This window comes from Triticum aestivum, chromosome 2B, assembly GCF_018294505.1.
Source record: "Triticum aestivum cultivar Chinese Spring chromosome 2B, IWGSC CS RefSeq v2.1, whole genome shotgun sequence".
NCBI classification, from domain to species: Eukaryota; Viridiplantae; Streptophyta; class Magnoliopsida; order Poales; family Poaceae; genus Triticum; species Triticum aestivum.
The window spans coordinates 245832616-245855098 of record NC_057798.1 but is presented as its reverse complement, the minus strand read 5'-3'; positions in this window follow the sequence as shown (position 1 = coordinate 245855098).

The window sequence follows — 22483 nt, the reverse complement described above, 5'->3', positions numbered from 1 at the left end:
ACAGATGACCGAGACACAGTCTTTCAGAAGCATTAACTCTCTACTCCGGGCAGACCATACCAAACCTACAAACCCACTACCTACTGATCCACCTCTTCAAGAGCTTCACGCAACTTACTCAAACTATGCTAGAGCCCATAATAGCTTGCGGCTACACACGGAAGTTTCTAGCATGAATAGACTCAGTTCCCTTTGAGCCTGGGTGGCGGTCCATAGGAGAATCACACGGTAACCCCGGGATTTCCAAAAATAAAACAGGCAATCACTGGTAACCCCAGGTGCCTCAATCCACCCAGATGTGTATTAAAGTTTCCACCTTAAGTAAACCATTAATTATCAATCTCACATCTGTCATGGATATCACTCAAACCCAATCCACGTCTACGAGCATAGCATGGCAATATAAGCATAACGTAGAAGTAACTCCCAAGGGTTTGATAATAAACAGGACAATAGGTTCTACCTCATCAACTACTTCCCAATACCCACATGTTAAAGCATCCTAATCATGCAATGTTTGAGGATTGAAACTAATGCATAAAAACTGGGTATGAATAGAGTATGATCAAAGTGTTACTTGCCTTGCTGACGATCCGGGTATCCTAGAGACTCGTAGTAACACGCTTCGCACTCCGGGAATTCTAGCGCAAGCAAACAATAACATACATAAGCAACAATCAATATGCACAAGTAGAACTCCAGATAAAAGAGGTTGACCGGAGAGTTCAACTTAAGAACTCCGGTTGGCAAAAAGAATCAAATCAAACGAAGCAACGAAACTCAAACGGCGAAAGAAACAACTTCGTTTTGCTATTCTGGATCTAGGTCAAATTTTACAGAAGAAAAATCTTGTTTGAGTTGATTATTCGGAAAGAGGGTTTCGAGATGAAACTCCAGGCGCTTGAATCGCCTGATTCCGATAAACGAGCGAAAAGATAAACAGGTTTGAAAATCGAATCAGAAATCGCGATCAGAATAATCGCGGAATAAATCCGAATAAAAGAAAAACGACGAACTGCTAAACGGACGGACGTTCGTTAGAAGAAACTAAACAGAGAACGTGTTCGTTAGAACGAACGGACGAAAGGACGTTCGTTAAATAAATAAACCAAAAAAACAAAATAAACTGATCTGAAAAAAAACAATCTAGGGTTTTGAAAAAAAACCGAGGGTTTATTTAAGAAAACCGGCGGCGGGCGGCGGGCGGCGGGTACCTCCGGCGACTCGTCCGGTGGGGCGGCGGCTCCGGCGGGGCTGCGGTGGCGGCAGCGGGCTGCGGCGGGAGACGGCGGCGGCGACGCGGGGCTGCGGCAGCGGCTCCGGCGGCGGGCTGCGGCTGCGGCGGCGGCGACGGCTGCGGTGGTGGTGGCAGCGTTGTGGCGGCGGGGCTGCGAGCTTTATAGGGGGCGGGGCGGGGCTGGCTTGGGCGAGGTGGCGCCCGGGGGTGGAGTCCGGCTCGGACCCGCCCTAGGCGTCCGGGCCAAGCACGGCGGCGGTGCGTGGAAGGCGGCGGCGCAGCGCTGGGCCGGCCTGCTCGGCTGGGCCTTCGGCCCAGTCAGGCGCGAAGAAGTTATATATTTTTTTAAAACAGTTCCGCCGAAGAAAAATTCCTAGAAAAATAAATAAAAATCTAAAAATTCCAAAACAAGTTTTCTGCGTCTAAATAAAATATTTAGAACAAGATGAACTTTTCTTGGCCCCTAAAATGCAATTTTAAAATATGCAACATTTTTCTAGGAGCAATAAAATCCCAAATTAAATTCAATAAAATCCCAAAAATGATTTTAACATTTTTCCTCCGATATTTCAATTATTTTGGAGAAGTCATATTATCTCCCCTCATTTATTATTTTAAGATGAAATATTTTCCGGAGAGAAAATAATTAAAATCCAAATCCTCGTCTTCACCATTTGATAGAAATCTCAAATATGAAAAGTAGAAAAATCCCCAACTCTCTCCGAAGGTCCTTGAGTTGCTTAGGATCTCGAGGATTGCAAACGAAAAGCAATAAAATATGACATGCATGGATGATCTATGTATAACATGCCAAATTGGAAATTTGGGATGTTACACTAAGCATCTTGCCAGCATTATGGGTACCCAGGATATTGTTTCTTGAGCTCTTCTGAAGTGGTTTCAGTTCTGGACTTGTTTTGCTTGGCGTTTATAAGCTGTTGTTTTCCCTATTTTTGCACTCGTGGCGAACTTTGATGCCCAGTGGATGTAATATGTGTAATAGCCGTGATAGCCTAGTGTAAGTTGCTTGCTTATTTATTTCCTTGTTGTCTTGTTTATTTGTTTGCTTGTAGTCAGTGCAGTTCTTTTTCTGTGGTTTGCTAGTGGCTGCAACAACCTATTTTTTAAAACTAGGCCACAATAACCATGGGCTAATATTTACTGTAGTGACACTGCACCTATGGGTCGTATAAATAGTGTGCGTTCCACTGGCCGTAGAAACAATGGGCCTTCTACATGCCGTATCATCAATGGGCCTTATACGGGCAGTATGATCGATTGGCCAAACATGGGCCAATAACATGCCGCATTATGGCCGTAAACGGGCTAGAGTTGGAATCGTCCGTTCATGGGCCAACCATAATGGGCCATCGTTAATAGGCCGTATTTCATGACGCTATGAAAACGGCCCAACGTGTTAATGGACCACAAACGGGCCGACTGTAACCAGGGGCTGAATTTGGCCCATAAGCAGAAAATGACAGTAACGGGCCATAAGTAAACGAATGCTGGAAATGAGCCCAAGAATAAATGGGCTCTGAGAAGGCCGAAAGATAACATGGGCTGGAAACGGCCCAACAGAATAACGGGCCCTTAATGGGTATAAAGTGATATACTGTTCATTACGGGCCAGTTTCACCACGGGTTGTTAATGGGTGTAAAGTAATACACTGTTCATTACGGGCCAGTTTCACCGCGGGCCGTTAATAGGCCAAGAGTTACATAGGGCCTCATATGGGCCGAAAGACGTCATGGGCCATACATGGGCTAGAAGTGAAAATGAGCTGGAATCATATTGGGTGGCCCAGATGACGCTACTGGGCCTAATTCGGATAGGGCATAATGGGCCTTGGGTTAGCGGGCTGTAATTCGGCTATATGCGAACAGGCCGTTAATAGGCTTTACATGGGCCGACCCGCCACCTTTTGACCAAGTCAAATGGGTCGGCCTTTTCACAGGAATGGGCCTCTGTTGGGCCGTGCCACGTGTCGACGTATCATAGGCGCCTTCTGTCCAATGAGTGGATGACATCTGTCCCAACGGTGAGCCGACACGTGTTTCCTCCAACCAATGATGATTTTACACGTGGAAAATCCCCATTGGTCGGGGCTGTTAACGGGTTATCGGATCCAAAACCCGACCCGATAGCTTAACAGCGTTCCGTTACGGTGGATGCCACGTGTCGGTCACCCTTGACGAAAGCACTTCTGTGACCCATGGTTTGTCATCATGGAAGTGGACACTTCCGTGATGATAATTTTGGTAATGTCATGGAACACTTCTACGACAGCACATGTATGACTATCTTGATTCTGTCATAAATTTGTCATGGATGTACATGCATGACAAAAAACGCGACCTATTGTGACAAACACGTATCATCACGGAAGTGTATTTTTTTGTAGTGCACACTCCTTTTGGTTGCTCAAGAGGTCGTTTAGGTTTTTCTCCCCTTGGATGCATGATACATGCCCTTTCTCAATTTGGGCCTTCAAGTTTTTATTCTCCTCTTGAAGGGAGGCGCAATCATGAACAAAGTTAGTCGTACAAGCATCATCATTTAAATCTATATGAGATACAGAAGTGAGAGCCTTAATGGTTGTAGATTTTAGTTGAGCATAAGACTCGGTGAGGGCAATGAGGTCACCTTTGACAACCTTGGAACTAGTCACAAGGAACTCATGCTCCTCAACAAGTCTCGTATGATCAACTAGAAGCTTTTCAACTCTAACGTTAAGAGCATCTTCGTTCTCAAGAGCAAGTTGCAAAGCATCATTGGTTTTAACAAAGTCAATTTGATGAGCCGATAAGGCTTCCTCAAGTGATGCTCTCATGACACTCTCTTCATTAAGTTCGTGCTCGAGGAGATCAACTCTCTCTTTTTCCTCTATAAGGAGGTTTTCAACGTTCTCAATAAAGTCATCGCGTTTGGCAAGTGACTTAAGGAGATTGCCAAAACAAGCACGAACCATGAAGAGTTTTCATGAAAGCCATTAAGGATTCCTCATCATTATACACCCCCTCATCACACTCATCCTCCACTATCTCACATGAGACATTGGGAGTGTAGTTATCGGGTTTCTTGGATTTGGACTTTGTTTTTACCTCTTTGGCCATGAGGCACCGATGAGTGAAAGGCTTATCCTCGTTTGGAGAGTCGAAGAGGCCGGTGGTGGAGGAGGAGGTAGTGGCATGCATGGCAAAGGCGGCCGTGCCCACTTGATCGTCATCACCGTCATCTTCATCTCCATACATGTATTCTTCATGAACAAGACCCTTGTCATCATTCCTCTTTGCAAACTTGGTGAACTTCTTCTTCTTGAGCACAAGCTTCTTGGACTTGTCTTCACGTCTCTCATACGGACAATCATGAACAAAGTGTCTTGGGCTGTCACAATTGTAGCATTTCCTTCTTTCAAAGGATCTTCCTTGAAGATTTTTTCCTTTGTTTGCCATAGTCCCAGAGTACTTCTTGACTAAGAGAGCCAAGTCTTCTGCAAAATCATTTGCCGGGCACGAGGTGTCAATGTCCTCCTCACATATCTCTTCACTCACTTCTTCCTCCCTTGAGGGTTGGCTTATCACTTTCTTGGCCTTCAAAGCAAGATTGGAGTTCTTAGTTGCTTGAGCTATTGCAAAGGTTTTCTTGGACTTGGTTTCCAAAAGAACATGAGTAGAGAAGGTGTAAACAACTTGATCCGTGGTCAACTTGTGATAGTCCGGACGTTGATGCACCATCATGACCATGGTATGTTCCATGAGAACCATAGCATCTATGAACTTGTCCTTGATGAAGTCATCATTTGCCCAAGTGCACCCAAAGGTTCTCAAATTGAGAACAAGGGACTTCAACCTTCGGAAAACCTCTTCTGCGGACTCACCTTCATTCCTCACAAAGAGATTGACTTCTTGCTTGAGCAAAGCCAAACAAGTGTTGGAAATATGCCCTAGAGGCAATAATAAAATGGTTATTATTATATTTCCTTGTTCATGATAATTGTCTATTGTTCATGCTTTAATTGTATTAACTGGAAACCGTAATACATGTGTGAATACATAGACCACAACATGTCCCTAGTGAGCCTCTAGTTGACTAGCTCGTTGATCAATAGATGGTGATAGTTTCCTGACCATGGACATTTGATGTCATTGATAACGGGATCACATCATTAGGAGAATGATGTGATGGACAAGACCCAATCCTAAGCACATCACAAGATCGCGTAGTTCGTTTTGCTAGAGCTTTTCTAATGTCAAGTATCGTTTCCTTAGACCATGAGATTGTGCAACTCCCGGATACCGTAGGAATGCTTTGGGTGTACCATACGTTGCAACATAACTGGGTGGCTATAAAGGTGCACTACAGGTATCTCCGAAAGTGTCTGTTGGGTTGGCACGAATCGAGACTAGAATTTGTCACTCCGTATGACAAAGAGGTATCTCTGGGCCCACTCGGTAATGCATCATCATAATGAGCTCAATGTGACTAAGGAGTTAGTCACGGGATCATGCATTACGGAACGAGTAAAGAGACTTGCCAATAACGAGATTGAACGAGGTATTGGGATACCGACAATCGAATCTCGGGCATGTAACATACCGGTGGACAAATGGAATTGTATACGGGATTGATTGAATCCCTGACATCGTGGTTCATCCAATGAGATCATCGTGGAACATGTGGGAGCCAACATGGGTATCCAGATCCCGCTATTGGTTATTGGCCGGAGAACGTCTCGGTCATGTCTGCATGATTCCCGAACCCGTAGGGTCTACACACTTATGGTTCGGTGATGCTAGAGTTGTTATGGGAAATAGTATGTGGTTACCGAAGGTTGTTCGGAGTCCCGGATGAGATCCGGACGTGACGAGGAACTCCAGAATGGTCCAGATGTGAAGATTGATATATTGGACGAAGGGTATTGGAGTCCGGAATTGTTCCAGGGGTACCGTGACGACCAGCATGTCCGAAAGGGGTTTCGAAGGCCCCGACAAGCATTGGGGGGTCTTATGGGCCAAGAGGAGGGGGCACATCAGCCCACTAAGGGGCTGAGTGCCCCTCCCACCCCATCTCACATAACCTGGAGAGGTGGGGGCGCCTCCCCTAGGGGAGCCACCCCTCCCGTCTTGGGGGGGCAAGTTTCCTAGGGGTGGGGGCGACCAAACCCATCTAGGGTTTCCCCTGTGGCCGCCGCCCCTCCCTAGGGAAACCCTAGGGCGCCTCCTCCTCCCCCCTTCCCCCTATATATAGTGAGGGAGAGAGAGTGAAGGAAATATGCCCTAGAGACAATAATAAAGTTATTATTTATTTCCTTATTTCATGATAAATGTTTGTTATTCATGCTAGAATTGTATTAACTGGAAACATAATACATGTGTGAATACATAGACAAACATAGTGTCACTAGTATGCCTCTACTTGACTAGCTCGTTGATCAACGATGGTTGTGTTTCCTAGCCATAGACATGAGTTGTCATTTGATTAACGGGATCACATCATTAGGAGAATGATGTGATTGACTTGACACATTCCGTTAGCTTAGCACTTGATCGTTTAGTATGTTGCTATTGCTTTCTTCATGACTTATACATGTTCCTATGACTATGAGATTATGCAACTCCCGTTTATCGGAGGAACACTTTGTGTTCTACCAAACGTCACAACGTAACTGGGTGACTATAAAGGTCCTCTACAGGTGTCTCCGAAGGTACATGTTGTGTTGGCGTATTTCGAGATTAGGATTTGTCACTCTGATTGTCGGAGAGGTATCTGGGCCCTCTTGGTAATGCACATTGTCGGTGTCAAAACCGGCGGATCTCGGGTAGGGGGTCCCGATCTGTGCGTCAAGGCTGATGGTAACAGGAAGCAAGGGACACAGATGTTTACCCAGGTTCGGGCCCTCCCGATGGAGGTAAAACCCTACTTCCTACTTGATTAATGTTGATGATATGGGCAGTACAAGAGTAGATCTACCACGAGATCGTAGAGGCTAAACCCTAAGAGCTAGCCTATGATGGTATGATTGTAATTGTGATCGGGCTTCTAAGGACCAACCTCTCCGGTTTATATAGACACCGGAGAGGGCTAGGGTTTACATGGAGTCGGTTACAAGGAAGGAAACATAATATCCGGATCGCCAAGCTTGCCTTCCACGCCAAGGAGAGTCCCATCCGGACACGGGCCAAAGTCTTGAGTCTTGTATCTTCACGCTTCAATAGTCCGGACGTTGTACACAGTCTGGCAGTCCGGATACCCCCTAATCCAAGACTCCCTCAGTAGCCCCTGAACCAGGCTTCAATGACGATGAGTCCGGCGTGCAGTATTGTCTTCGGCATTGCAAGGCGGGTTCCTTCTCCGAATACTCCAAAGTGGTTATCGAACATGTAGACCATGTCCAGATCTACAAGATGATCTTTACACACCGCCGTAGAGAGAATGATATTTTCACAAATGCAATCTGCTGACAACTTTTCTGACGACGTGACATGTTATTACGGTCGGATCATTACTTGAACCGTTTTCCCACAACCAGCTATAGCGCATATTACGAGGCGGTTTCTGTGACACGTCTTGTCAAAGCAGAGATCGTGTCCCCTTATCGCGGGATTCTCATCAATACGGGTATGGGTAATCCCACCACGCCATCAATCGTGGCGTTTGGGAAGCAAGTGATTCCCAACAGGCAAGTGGGGAGGCGCACCGCTTTCATCGCCTCTATAAAGGGATAAGATTTCCACATTTTTACCCACGCCTTCCTTCTTCCTTGCCCACTCTTGCCCCCTCGAGCTCCAGCGCCCAAGCCCAAGTCTTCTCTGCACAGCTAAACATGTCCGGAACAGGAGGCCAGTGGGTGGCTTCCACCATCAAGGAGAAGCATGTCACAAATCTTCGGGCGGCCGGATACTTGGCCGCAGACATTGCGCACCGGCTACCGGATGCTGGGCAGGTCATCCCGACCCCAGGACCCCACGAGAGGGTCATGTTCATCGCCCACTTCGTCCGTGGACTGGGGTTCCTGAAGGAAATATGCCCTAGAGGCAATAATAAAGTTATTATTTATTTCCTCATATCATGATAAATGTTTATTATTCATGCTAGAATTGTATTAACCGGAAACATAATACATGTGTGAATACATAGACAAACACAACGTCACTAGTAAGCCTCTACTTGACTAGCTTATTAATCAAAGATTGTTATGTTTCCTAACCATAGACATGTGTTGTCATTTGATTAATGAGATCACATCATTAGGAGAATGATGTGATTGACATGACCCATTCCGTTAGCCTAGCACTTGATCATTTAGTATTATTGCTATTGCTTTCTTCATGACTTATACATGTTCCTGTAACTATGAGATTATGCAACTCATGTTTACCGGAGGAACACTTTGGGTACTACCAAACGTCACAACGTAACTGGGTGATTATAAAGGAGTACTACAGGTGTCTCCAAAGGTACATGTTGGGTTGGCGTATTTCGAGATTAGGTTTTGTCACTCCGATTGTCGGAGAGGTATCTCTGGGCCCTCTCGGTAATGCACATCACTATAAGCCTTGCAAGCAATGTAGCTAATGAGTTAGTTACGGAATGATGCATTACATAACGAGTAAAGAGACTTGCCGGTAACGAGATTGAACTAGGTATTGGATACCGACGATCGAATCTCGGGCAAGTAACATACCGATGACAAAGGGAACAACGTATGTTGTTATGTGGTTTGACCGATAAAGATCTTCGTAGAATATGTAGGAACCAATATGGGCATCCAGGTTCCGCTATTGGTTATTGACCGAGAATAGTTCTAGGTCATGTCTACATAGTTCTCGAACCCGTAGGGTCCGCACGCTTAATGTTACGATGACAGTTTTATTATGAGTTTATAAGTTTTGATGTACCGAAGTTTGTTCGGAGTCCCGGATGTGATCACGGACATGACGAGAAGTCTCGAAATGGTTGAGACATAAAGATTGATATATTGGAAGCCTATGTTTGGACATCAGAATAGTTCCGGCTGAAATCGGAATTTTACCGGAACACCGGGGGGTTACCGGAACCCTCCCGGGGGTTAATGGGCCTTAGTGGGCCATGAGGAAGAAGAGGAGGGCCGGCCAGGGCAGGCCACGTGCCCCCTCCCCCTAGTCCGAATAGGACAAGGAAGGGGGGGCGGCGCCCCCTTTCCTCTTTCCCTCCCCCCAAGTCCTAATCCAATCCAACTAGGAAAGGGGGGTGTCCTACTCCCGGTGGGAGTAGGACTCCTCCGGTGCGCCTCCTCCTAGGGCCGGCCGCACCCCCCCTTGCTCCTTTATATAAGGGGGCAGGGGGGCACCCTAGAACACACAAGTTGATCTACGGATCGTTCCTTAGCCGTGTGCGGTGCCCCCCTCCACCATATTCTACCTCGGTCATATCGTCGCGAGTTTAGGCGAAGCCCTACGCCGGTAGAACATCATCATCGTCACCACGCCGTCATGCTGACGGAACTCATCCCCGACGCTTTGCTGGATTGGAGCCCGGGGAACATCATCGAGCTGACCGTGTGCTGAACACGGAGGTGCCGTACATTCGGTGCTTGGATCGGTCGGATCATGAAGACGTACGACTACATCAACCGCGTTGTCATAACGCTTCCGCTTACGGTCTACGAGGGTACGTGGACAATACTCTCCCCTCTCGTTGCAATGCCATCACCATGATCTTGCGTGTGCGTATGATTTTTTTTGAAATTACTACGTTCCCCAACAGTGGCATCAGAGCCAGGTTTTATGCGTAGATGTCATATGCACGAGTAGAACACAAGTGAGTTGTGGGCGATACAAGTCATACTGCTTACCAGCATGTCATACTTTGGTTCGGCGGTATTGTGAGATGAAGCGGCCCGGACCAACATTACACGTACGCTTATGCGAGACTGATTTCACCGTTACGAGCACTCGTGCTTAAAGGTGGCTGGCGGGTGTCTGTCTCTCTCACTTTAGCTGAATCGAGTGTGGCTACGCCCGGTCCTTGCGAAGGTTAAAACAACACTAACTTGACGAACTATCATTGTGGTTTTGATGCGTAGGTAAGAACGGTTCTTGCTAAGCCCGTAGCAGCCATGTAAAACTTGCAACAACAAAGTAGAGGACGTCTAACTTGTTTTTGCAGGGCATGTTGTGATGTGATATGGTCAAGACATGATGCTATATTTTATTGTATGAGATGATCCTGTTTTGTAACCGAAGTTATCGGCAACTGGCAGGAGCCATATGGTTGTCGCTTTATTGTATGAAATGCAAACGCCCTGTAATTGCTTTACTTTATCACTAAATGGTAGTGATAGTCGTAGAAGCAATAGATGGCGTAAACGACAACGATGCTACAATGAAGATCAAGGTGTCGCGCCGGTGACGATGGTGATCACGACGGTGCTTCGGAGATGGAGATCACAAGCACAAGATGATGATGGCCATATCATATCACTTATATTGATTGCATGTGATGTTTATCCTTTATGCATCTTATCTTGCTTTGATTGTCGGTAGCATTTTAAGATGATCTCTCACTAAAAATTATCAAGAAGTGTTCTCCCTGAGTATGCACCGTTGCCAAAGTTCGTCGTGCCCAGACACCACGTGATGATCGGGTGTGATAAGCTCTACGTCCATCTACAATGGATGCAAGCCAGTTTTGCACACGCAGAATACTTAGGTTAAACTTGACGAGCCTAGCATATGCAGATATGGCCTCGGAACACGGAGACCGAAAGGTCGAGCGTGAACCATATAGTAGATATGATCAACATAGTGATGTTCACCATTGAAAACTACTCCATCTCACGTGATGATCGGTTATGGTTTAGTTGATTTGGATCACGTGATCACTTAGATGACTAGAGAGATGTCTGTCTAAGTGGGAGTTCTTAAGTAATATGATTAATTGAACTTAAATTTATCATGAACTTAGTACCTGATAGTATTTTGCTTGTCTATGTTTGTTGTATATAGATGGCTCGTGCTGTTGTTTCGTTGAATTTTAATGCGTTCCTTGAGAAAGCAAAGTTGAAAGATGATGGTAGCAATTACACGGACTGGGTTCGTAACCTGAGGATTATCCTCATTGCCGCACAAAAGAATTACATCCTGGAAGCACCGTTGGGTGCCAGGCCTGCTGCTGATGCAACTGACGACGTTAAGAACGTCTGGCAGAGCAAAGCTGATGACTACTCGATAGTTCAGTGTGCCATGCTTTACTGCTTAGAACCGGGTCTTCAACGAAGTTTTGAACGTCATGGAGCATATGAGATGTTCCAGGAGTTGAAGTTAATATTTCAAGCAAATGCCCGGATTGAGAGATATGAAGTCTCCAAAAAGTTCTATAGCTGCAAGATGGAGGAGAATAGTTCTGTCAGTGAACACATACTCAAAATGTCTGGGTATAATAATCACTTGATTCAACTGGGAGTTAATCTTCCTGATGATAGCGTCATTGACAGGATTCTCCAATCACTGCCACCAAGCTACAAGAGCTTCGTGATGAACTATAATATGCAAGGGATGAACAAGACAATTCCCGAGTTCTTCGCAATGCTAAAAGCTGCGGAGGTAGAAATCAAGAAGGAGCATCAAGTGTTGATGGTCAACAAGACCACTAGTTTCAAGAAAAAGGGCAAAGGGAAGAAGAAGGGGAACTTCAAGAAGAACAGCAAGCAAGTTGTTGCTCAAGAGAAGAAACCCAAGTCTGGACCTAAGCCTGAAACTGAGTGCTTCTACTGCAAGCAAACTGGTCACTGGAAGCGGAACTGCCCCAAGTATTTGGCGGATAAGAAGGATGGCAAGGTGAACAAAGGTATATGTGATATACATGTTATTGATGTGTACCTTACTAGAGCTCGCAGTAGCACCTGGGTATTTGATACTGGTTCTGTTGCTAATATTTGCAACTCGAAACAGGGACTACGGAATAAGCGATCACTCGCCAAGGACAAGGTGACGATGCGCGTGGTAAACGGTTCCAAAGTCGATGTTTTTGATCGCGGTCGGCACGCTACCTCTACATCTGCCTTCGGGATTAGTTTTAGACCTGAATAATTGTTATTTGGTGCCAGCGTTGAGCATGAACATTATATCTGGACCTTGTTTGATGCGAGGCGGTTATTCATTTAAATCAGAGAATAATGGTTGTTCTATTTATATGAGTAATATCTTTTATGGTCATGCACCCTTAAAGAGTGGTCTATTTTTATTGAATCTCAATAGTAGTGATACACATATTCATAATGTCGAAGCCAAAAGATGTAGAGTTGATAATGATAGTGCAACTTATTTGTGGCACTGCCGTTTAGGTCATATCGGTGTAAAGCGCATGAAGAAACTCCATACTGATGGACTTTTGGAATCACTTGATTATGAATCACTTGGTACTTGCGAACCGTGCCTCATAGGCAAGATGAATAAAACACCGTTCTGCGGTACTATGGAGAGAGCAACAGATTTGTTGGAAATCATACATACAGATGTATGTGGTCCGATGAATGTTGAAGCTCGTGGCGGATATCGTTATTTTCTCACCTTCACAGATGATTTGAGCAGATATGGGTATATCTACTTAATGAAACACAAGTCTGAAACATTTCAAAAGTTCAAAGAATTTCAGAGTGAAGTGGAAAATCATCGTAACAAGAAAATAAAGATTCTACGATCTGATCGTGGAGGAGAATATTTGAGTTACGAGTTTGGTTTACATTTGAAACAATGCGGAATAGTTTCGCAACTCACGCCACCCGGAACACCACAACGAAATGGTGTGTCCAAACGTCGTAATCGTACTTTACTAGATATGGTGCGATCTATGATGTCTCTTACTGATTTACCGCTATCGTTCTGGGGTTATGCTTTAGAGACGGCCACATTCACATTGAATAGGGCACCATCAAAATCCATTGAGACGACGCCTTATGAACTGTGGTTTGGCAAGAAACCAAAGTTGTCGTTTCTTAAAGTTTGGGGCTGCGATGCTTATGTGAAGAAACTTCAACCAGATAAGCTCGAACCTAAATCGGAGAAATGTGTCTTCATAGGATACCCAAAGGAGACAGTTGGGTACACCTTCTATCACAGATCCGAAGGCAAGACATTCGTTGCTAAGAATGGATCCTTTCTAGAGAAAGAATTTCTCTCGAAAGAAGTGAGTGGGAGAAAAGTAGAACTTGATGAGGTAATTATACTAGCTCCCTTATTGGAAAGTAGTTCATCACAGAAATCGGTTCTTGTGACACCTACACCAGTTAGTGAGGAAGCGAATGATATTGATCATGAAACTTCAGATCATGTATCTACAGAACCTCGTAGGTCTACCAGAGTAAGATCCGCACCAGAGTGGTACGGTAATCCTATTCTAGTAGTCATGTTACTTGACCATGATGAACCTACAAACTATGAGGAAGCGATGATGAGCCCAGATTCCGCAAAATGGCTAGAAGCCATGAAATCTGAGATGGGATCCATGTATGAGAACAAAGTATGAACTTTGGTTGACTTGCCTGATGATCGGCAAGCCATTGAGAATAAATGGATCTTTAAGAAGAAGACTGACGCTGATGGTAATGTAACTGTCTATAAAGCTCGACTTGTTGCGAAAGGTTTTCAACAAGTTCAAGGGGTTGACTACGATGAGACTTTCTCACCCGTAGCGATGCTTAAGTCTGTCCGAATCATGTTAGCTATTGCTGCATTTTATGATTATGAAATTTGGCAAATGGATATCAAAACTGCATTCTTGAATGGATTTCTGGAAGAAGAGTTGTATATGATGCAGCCAGAAGGTTTTGTTGATCCAAAAGGTGCTAACAAAGTGTGCAAGCTCCAGCGATCCTGTCGGGGGTTGGGTGCGACATATGCCAAAGGATGGCTTATCATGGTGGGGGCGAGTAGAACATCGCTGGTGCCTGGAAACGGGATGAGGCGAAGACATGCACGCCGGTGGATCTTACCCAGCTTCAGGGCTCTCCGAAGAGATAACACCCCTACTGCTGCTCTGCGGGGTCTCCGCATGATCACTAAGGCAAAGTGACTACAAGGGTGCTCCTAGAGCTGTTTCTGGAGGAAGGAGAAGGCAAGGCTAGCTCTCTCCCTCCGGCGTGTTCTGTCTAATGCTACTGGATGCGAACCCTTTGCATGGGTGCCCTGGGGGGTTTATATAGGCCTACCCCCCAGGGTTACAATGGTAAATCCGGCTGGGCGCGGGTCCCAGCCGTCTGTCTCTCAGGCGCCGTCTTCTCCGCCGACTCCTGGGGCCCGCCGACTGGTGGGCCCCGCCGACTGGTCTGGTACGAGGGCATCAGCTCGCGCCCGCTGCGGGCGGGTCTTGCCGGCTGCAGATTACTGTAGTCGTGCTTCTAATGACGCGGGCTTGGTCATGGGGTTATGGCAACAGTGCCGCCGCCTGTGGGCGATCACTGTGGCCATCCCCCGGTCGCATCTGGTTAAATGGCGCGTGGGGCCCGTGGAAGGGGCCGGCCGGCTTCGGGGGGCCGACTCCCAACGGGTCCGACTCTCGGCGCGCCCGCCGTCTTCAATACTCTCGCTGGCTGGTAGGCCCTGCCGTCTCCGGGCCGTACAGACAAGGCGTCGTGGGTGCAGGGCCCCACCCCTGGGGCTGATGTCAGGGCAGGCATGGCAACAGTGCCGTGCCGGGTGGAGTTCTCCAGGGATACGGCGTACTGTGGCCATGCTCGTCTTTTATTACCGGGTGGTTGGAAGTCGCGGGCCGACTCCCCATAGTCGGCTTCTTCGGAATCGCCTCTGGGACTCGGCCGAGACGAGAGTCGCCACAGGGACTCGGCTCTTCTTGGAGTCGCCTTCTGGGACTTGGCTCATCTTGCAGTCGCCTTCTGGGACTCGGCTCATCTTGGAGTCGCCTTCTGGGACTCGGCTCATCTTGGAGTCGCCTTCTGGGACTCGGCTCATCTTGGAGTCGCCTTAGGTACTTTGAGGGGCGTGGCCTGCCCCGATGTCTTGAAAGGTTCTGGGACTCGGGTTTGCCTACCCGTGGCCCATTACTCCGACAGTAGTCCCCGAAGCTGGTGAGGCTCCGAGGTTGATACGTCGTGCGCCTCAGCAGTTTCATTCCTTAGATGGGGGAAAGCAAGCTTTGGTGGCCGCCTTCCTCCAAGCCGATCGGCTGGAGTCGGATTCTATGAGAGCCGGCATGCTCAAACCGACTGGTTGGAGTTGGATTCGTCGAGGGCCGTCTTGCACCTTGGGGAGTTTCGTATGTCGCGGCGGGAACCAGGCAGCGTGCCTTATACGCTTCCCGCGGTCGTTCGCCTCGGCCCCGTCGCGCGGCGCCACGTGGCAAAGGCAGTCTGCCTGCCCACATGCGCGACGGGACTGGCTGTCAGGCAGGGCCCGCCACTACCGCGCCTCGGCGCGCAAACGGATCCGCTGCGGCCATGCGGGCGGTTGGGTTTCCCACGATGTTACTGCACACAGTAACTTCATGGGTAAATCGTGGGGGGCGTGGGGTCCTGCGCGCAGTTAATCCCAGGCTGCCCCATCGGCTTCTCAGCTCGCAGGCCTATAAGTAGGCGGGGGGGGGGGGCTCTGGACGGGAAGCACATGCGCCCATTCCTCCCTACTCCCCTGCCTCATTCTGCTTCTTCTTCCTCCAGCCATCGCCGCACTACGCCGCACCGCTCTGTAGCGATGAGCTCTTCCTCCGCCGCCGCGGCTCCGGCCGTGCGTTCCGGTGTTTGGGACGGCTCCGAAGTGGATGACGACGCCATCGAGCACCTTCGCAAGACGCGCCAGCTCCCCGGCGCGAACTTGGTGCGAGCCCGCGCCCCGCCGGCGGGGGAAATAAGGCCGGCGCCGCAAGAGGGCGAGCGGGTTATATTCCGCTCGCACCTTATGCGCGGCCTGGGCCTGCCGGCGAGCGGCTTCCTCCGCTCCTTCTTGGAGTTCAACGGACTCCAGCCGCACCACCTCACCCCCAACACGGTGGTGCTGCTGGCCGCCTTCGCCACCCTGTGCGAGGGTTTCCTCGGCGTTCTCCCCACCATCGAGCTGTGGGGAGAGCTCTTTCAATCCAAGCTCGGCACGCATGTCGCCGGCGTGCCGGCTCAATGCGGCGCCTTCATCGCAATGCGCAGGTCGACCGCCGACAATCCATTCCCCTCCATCACGCTGATCAAATCGGTGAAGATGTGGCAGCGCTCGTACTTCTATGTGAAGAACGTCGCCGCGGAGGGCGACTGGGTCAACCTGCCGCCCTATGAAGCCGGCGCGCCGGCTGGGAGGCTTCCCAGTTGGTCTCACCGGGCCCAGACGCTGACTCCCGCCAGTGCCGCCGCCATCGCGCGACTCCGGGTGCTGACGCAGTCGGAAGGCCTGGTCGGGGCCGACTTGCTGGCCGCCTTCGTGGCGCGCCGAGTCCTTCCTCTCCAAGGCCGACCTCATCTGATTAGTCAGATGAGCAGCCGCCGAGACCCGAGTCGGATGTGCACCTGGGACATGCCCCACGTAGAGGTGGCGAAGATGGTGAATCACATTGCGAACTGCGAGCTCGCTGAAGATTGGCAGTTCGGCAAAGAGCCGTACTCACATGCCAACCCCCCTCCTGCGGTAAGTCGTATATTTTTGCTTTCTGTTTTTCTTCGTGGCCGAATCCGGCTTCTGATTTTCTTGGATTTTTTCGAGTCAGAACCCTCTCATCCCGCTCGCAGCCGGCGCTACAGGACAGCCCCGCGACTATGCTCCAGATCGAGCAGAGAGCGATGTCGAGGACCCCGACTTGGGGACGGCAGCGATGGAGGCCGACGCCGAAGGCGGAGGAGGGGGAGCGGAAGGCGGCCTTCGGCCCTCGGCGACCTTCGCCGATTGGCCAAAAGATGACGCCGAAGGGGAAGTCGTCCCGCGCCGCCAACCCCAAGCCGGCCATCCGGGCGCGAGCTCCTCCGCCGGCTTGACCGGTCAAGTCGGCGCGAAGAAGCGCCGGGCCGTGCCGAGTTCGCTCGGCGGTCAGCCGAAGAAGTTCAAGGGGGCGTCCACCGCGACCAAGCGGGAGGAGGCGGTCGCGAAGGCCAACCGCTTCCGCAAGGAAGTGAAGAAGCCGCCGCTAGTCTCCGCGTAAGCCTTCGCCGCCTTTGTCTTGTTTTCTTTGACGAATTCTTTCCGGGTCTTCTTCATTCTGTTTTCTGCTTCAGGGCCCCTCTTTCTCTTGAGAGGGTCGCCGTCCCCTCTGTCATGGGTCGGCCGAGACGTCCACCAACACCCGGCGGATTGACCCCGCCGCCGACCTCTGGGAGGCGACAGAGCGCAACGCGCAGGAGAAGCGCGACGAGGAAGAGGCCGACCGTCTGGAGAAGGCGCAGGCCGAGAAGGCGGCGGCCTCCACCCAGAGGAGGCTGGAGGAGGCCGAAGCCGCCACCGCGACCAAACAGCGGGCCGAGGAGGCCGCGCGCCGCCAGTCGGCGCTGCTAGTCGTCCCGCTGAGCTCCGCGCCGCCGCCCCCGGAGTTCACGGGGCAGACTGGAAAAGACGGCGGGGAGCACCCCATCGTGGAGAGGGACAGAGGCGAGTCCTCTGCATCGGGCACGGCCTCGGCGCCACTGCCGCCTCCGCCACACGGCAAGCAGCCGGCGGGCCCTCTAGTGCCACCGGCTGAGGATGAGGCGGTGGAGAGGCTACTTCTTCAAGTCGCCTCACCGGCGCACCGCCGTCTTGCGAAGGCGGTCTCGGCACCGCGCCCTTTGGAAGCCAGCGCCGCCAGCTCGGCCACTCCAGATGCCGAGGCATCAAGCGCTGCGCCTACTGGATGGGTGCGAGGAGGCGGCGACGGTCCGCTGAACCGGGCGCTGCTGAATGTGCAGGCGAAGCTGCGAGCCGAAGGAGAAGCCATCCAGGGCTGCACCAGGGCGCATCTGGCGTCGCGAGCGTCTATCCGAGTATGTTTTTCTTTTTTGACTTTGCCTTTTCTCATTCTTCTCTGTGGGGGCGCGCCAGCGCACCCACTAGGTGTAGTCCCCGAGTTTCGGGCCGGCTGCTGCGCAGGCGGCCCGGAACTCAATCTGGCGAGTTCCTCATTTTTGTTTTCGTCTGATTTTTATTGCAGGAGTACCACAACCTCCGCGTCACCGCCTACAACCGCAACGTTGAGCGGTTGGAGAAGCGGACTGCCGACTTGTCGGAGAGCCGGAGTAAGTTCTTCTTCTTTTCCGCGGGGGCGCGCTGGCGCACCCGCGGGTTGTAGTCCCCGAGATTCGGGCCTACTGCTGAGCAGTCGGGCCGGATCTTCCCGGTGATCTTTGCTGCTGACGACTTAACGTCTTTCTCTTTGTTTTTCAGAGGCCAATGCCGCTCTTCAGGAACAGCTGGGTGAAGTCAGCACGGCCCTTCGCGCCAAGGAGGAGGAGTGCGGCAAGCTCGCCAAAGAGCGCGACTTGCTGGCCGAGTAGTTGGCGGAGCTGAAGGAGCTGCTGAAGGCGGCCCAGGACGAGGCGGAGAAGAAAGAGACCGCCCTCCTGGCCGAGTTCGAGATGGAGCGCTCCTCCTGGACCGACAGGGAGGCGATGCTAACTTCCGGCTTCCACGAGATCGAGGATATTGTCGACGGTGAGTTTCTTTTCTTTCTTTCCTTAAGCTGCCGACTGCAAGTCAGGCCGACTGCTGACTTTCTCTCTGCTTCTTTTTTGTTTTGGGCAGACTTCTTCCCTGGCCACTCGCAAGCGGTCAATGAAGCCATCGAGGCTGATCGCGAGACGCGGAGGGCGAATGGCGAGGAGATCGCCGCCAACGCCCCACTGACCATCGATGAACAGCTGCTGAGCATCGAGACCCGACTGCGGCCGGCTCATCGGTTGCTGCGCCGGCTTCAACGTGTCGGGGCCCAGGTGATCTCCGCCCTGTGGCCAGGGATGCCGGCTCTGCGCACCGCCAGTCGAACTGCCGACTGGCTGGAGGTCGCGGCCGGCCGTCTTGAGGCTTGGAAGGGTTCCTCGGCCCGGGCTGGAGCGCGCCGGGCCTTGGAATTTGTGAAGGCTTGGTATCCAGGGTTGGACCTGGACCGGCTAGCCGCGTTTCGGTCAGAGGCCCAGGCAGAACTGGCGGCTATGGAAGGCGCCCTCATCGAGCGCGCAGCGGCGATCGCCGACTACACCAACACTAGCGCCTTCGTTCCCGAGCGGGCCGTGAACGCTGAGGAGGTGCCTCCGGAGTGGTTCGGGATGAACCCCGACTACGGCGAAGACTCGGCGGAGGTGATCGGTTCCAGCACCGAGGAGCAAGACGAGGCGGGGGACGAGGACGAGACGGAGGTGCCAGAAGACGGAGCGGTCGACCAGCCTCAGCTCGATCGCGCCTCCAGCAACGAGCCGCGTCCAACTGGGCCGGCTGCCGCCGGAGGCGACCAAGCCGAGACTACCCAGCCGGCCGCCCCAGCGCCTGACACGGCCGTCTCTGCTGACCCGCCGAACCCGTCTGCTGCTCCTTAGGCTGCCGTCTTGTCCTTTCTTTATCTGTTTTCATAGTCTTTGAAGAACTTGTTAATTTGCACAATTCCACCCGCGGGGTGTATTCTGAACTTGGCCAGAGGCCTTTGCTTATGTAAATATCTATTTGCCTTCTATCCTTCCTTGCTGATTACTCTTTTGGCTTTTTCCTTTGCCGCCTTTCCAAAGTCGCCGCTTTGCCAGACGGACAGCCGCTCCACGGACTGCCGCAAGTCAAATGCTTGGCTACTTAGGGAAGGCAAGTACTTCTGTCACATCCCTAACTTCTGGTTTGCTCTGAGCTAGCTAGTCATGTGTTGCATCATGTTTAATTTTTGCCTAAAATTGGAATGGGGATGTTCAAACCCTAGCATTAAATCAACTCAACTAGGGTGAATTAAAATCTTTTCAATAAACCCAAAAAGTTCCTAAGAAAAGTTCATGTTTCTGGTTAAGGTGGAAACCTCTGCCAAAAATGATGAATATATTCTTAGGTCATTTTTGGATTTTTGAATTAAATCATATTGTATTTGACTTTGGGCATTTAAACACTATAAATAATTTAAATGTTCAAATAAATGTTGGAAATTGTTAAGGGTCACTGAAATAATTCAGAAAGCACCCATAATTGTTTCCAGGATTTTATTAAATGATTTGGTATTTTAAATCAAATCAAAAACAAAATAACAGAAATAGAAAAGAAATAAAAGAGAGAGAGAGAAGGAAGTTACCTGGCGCCCACTTACCTGGCCCAGCACGGCCCAGCCCATCTCCACTCCCCCCCTGTCGTCTTCCTCTGCCAGTAGGCAGAGGCGAGGCGTGGCGCGCGCCCGAGAGGCCTCGGCCACCTCCTGCTTCCCCTGGCCACCTCCTGCTTCCTCCTCGACGCCCCGGTGACGCCACGCGCCTCCCCGACCCCCTCTCGCTCTCCCTCGCCCTCATCCTCTCCCCCTGGACCCCATCCCCTCCTCTGCTCCCCTCTCGCGCACACCACCGAGCGGAGCTCGCCGTCATCGTCGCCGTACCCGTGGCCACCGGCCACCCCTAGCCTCGCCGATGCGCTCAAAGGCTCCGCCTCGACCCCCTCTTCCTCTCCACCAACCCATGCCCCGCCGGACGCCCTGCAACGCCGCCACCATCGCCGTTTCCGTCGCCGGCCACCGAAGCTCACCGCCGTCGATTCGCGACGTCTGGCGCGTCCCCGAGCCCACTGAGCCACCCTGCTGCCTCCCTGTGAGCTTACCGTCGTTTCCCCTCACCTCTCTCTCTCGCGCGCGCCCTGTAGCCGCCGCCCCACGAGCACCCGAAGCCGCCGTCCGCCATGGCCGGCGAGCTCCGTGCCCCGAGCACCTCTGCCTCGCATAGCAGCTCCGACATGCTCCTGCCGCCCTTTAGGTGCTGCCTAGCACCTCCGTTCACCCACCTATGAGCTGCAGCACCGCGCCCGCACTTAGCCGAGCTCCGGCCGCCGCGGAAGTGGACGCCGCCGTCGATCTGAGCCGTCTCCGGCGACCCCACTAGCACCAGAGGACGCGGACGAGGCTCGGGGTTCCAACGGTGCCATCCGCGCCTCGATCCGTGGCCTGTGCTGCGATTCCGCGCATCGCCGCCGTCTCGGGCCTCGCCGGCGTCATGTCGCCGGTGGGTTTGACCCCACCGACCCGGGATTTGACCCTGTTTGACTTCCCCAGGGTCACTGACAGGTGGGCCCGGCCCCTGCTAACTTTGGTTAAGTTAATAACTAATTTCGGCTAAGCCACTGAGCCACTGACATGCGGGCCCCGCCCGGCTAACTAAGTTAGTTAGGGCTAATCATATTTAGGCTAGTCGCTGACCAGTGGGCCCAATCCAGTTAGTTAGGGCTAACTAACTTGGTTAGTTGACTGGGTCACTGACCAGTGGGCCCCACTGGTCAGGTTTGACCTGGTCGACGCCTTTGACCTGCTGACATCACCCCGGCATCATGCTGACGCAATATTCCTTTTCTGGAATTTAGTTTATTTTATAAAAATATTCAGGAAATTCCAGAAAATGCCTAAAACTTCTAAAATTCATAGAAATTCAACCGTAACTCCAAATTAAATAAGTTATATATGAAAAATTATCAGAAAAATTCAAGGAATCCATTTGTACCATTTTCATGCATGTTAGAACAACTTATAGCTGCTGTTTAGCACAAATCAATTAAATGGCTTTTAAATAATCACATATGGAGTTTGAACTTGAATTTTGTATTCAAACCAACCTCATTTAACTTGTTGCTAGATGCATTAGCCCAAAACACATTCATCTTGCCATGTCATGAGCATGCATCATATTGTGCATTGCATTGATTGTATTTCTTCTTTGTTGCCGGTATCTGTTTCCCCCCGGTAGACGATGTTCCGACGTTGTGATCGTTGACGCTAATGAAGACTCAATGTTATCTTCAGAAGTGCCAGGCAAGCAAAACCCCCTTGTTCATTCCGATACAATCCTACTCTCTTGCTCCTGCTCTCTTTTACTGCATTAGGACAACAACGATTCATCTGTTACTTGCTGCGGTAGCTGAACCCCTTTATCCTTTGCATGACCTGTCATTCCACAGTAAATAGATGAAACCCACTAGCATGAGTAGGAGTTGTTTGAGCCCTGTTGTGCCTACTCATTCATGCTTGTTTGTCATGCCTGCTACTGCTTAGAGTTGAGTCAGGTCTGATTCATCGGGATGAATCAGAGGCGTGTGAACATGTCCTACTGTGTGTGAGCTAAGTGTGTGAACACGATTTGGTAAAGG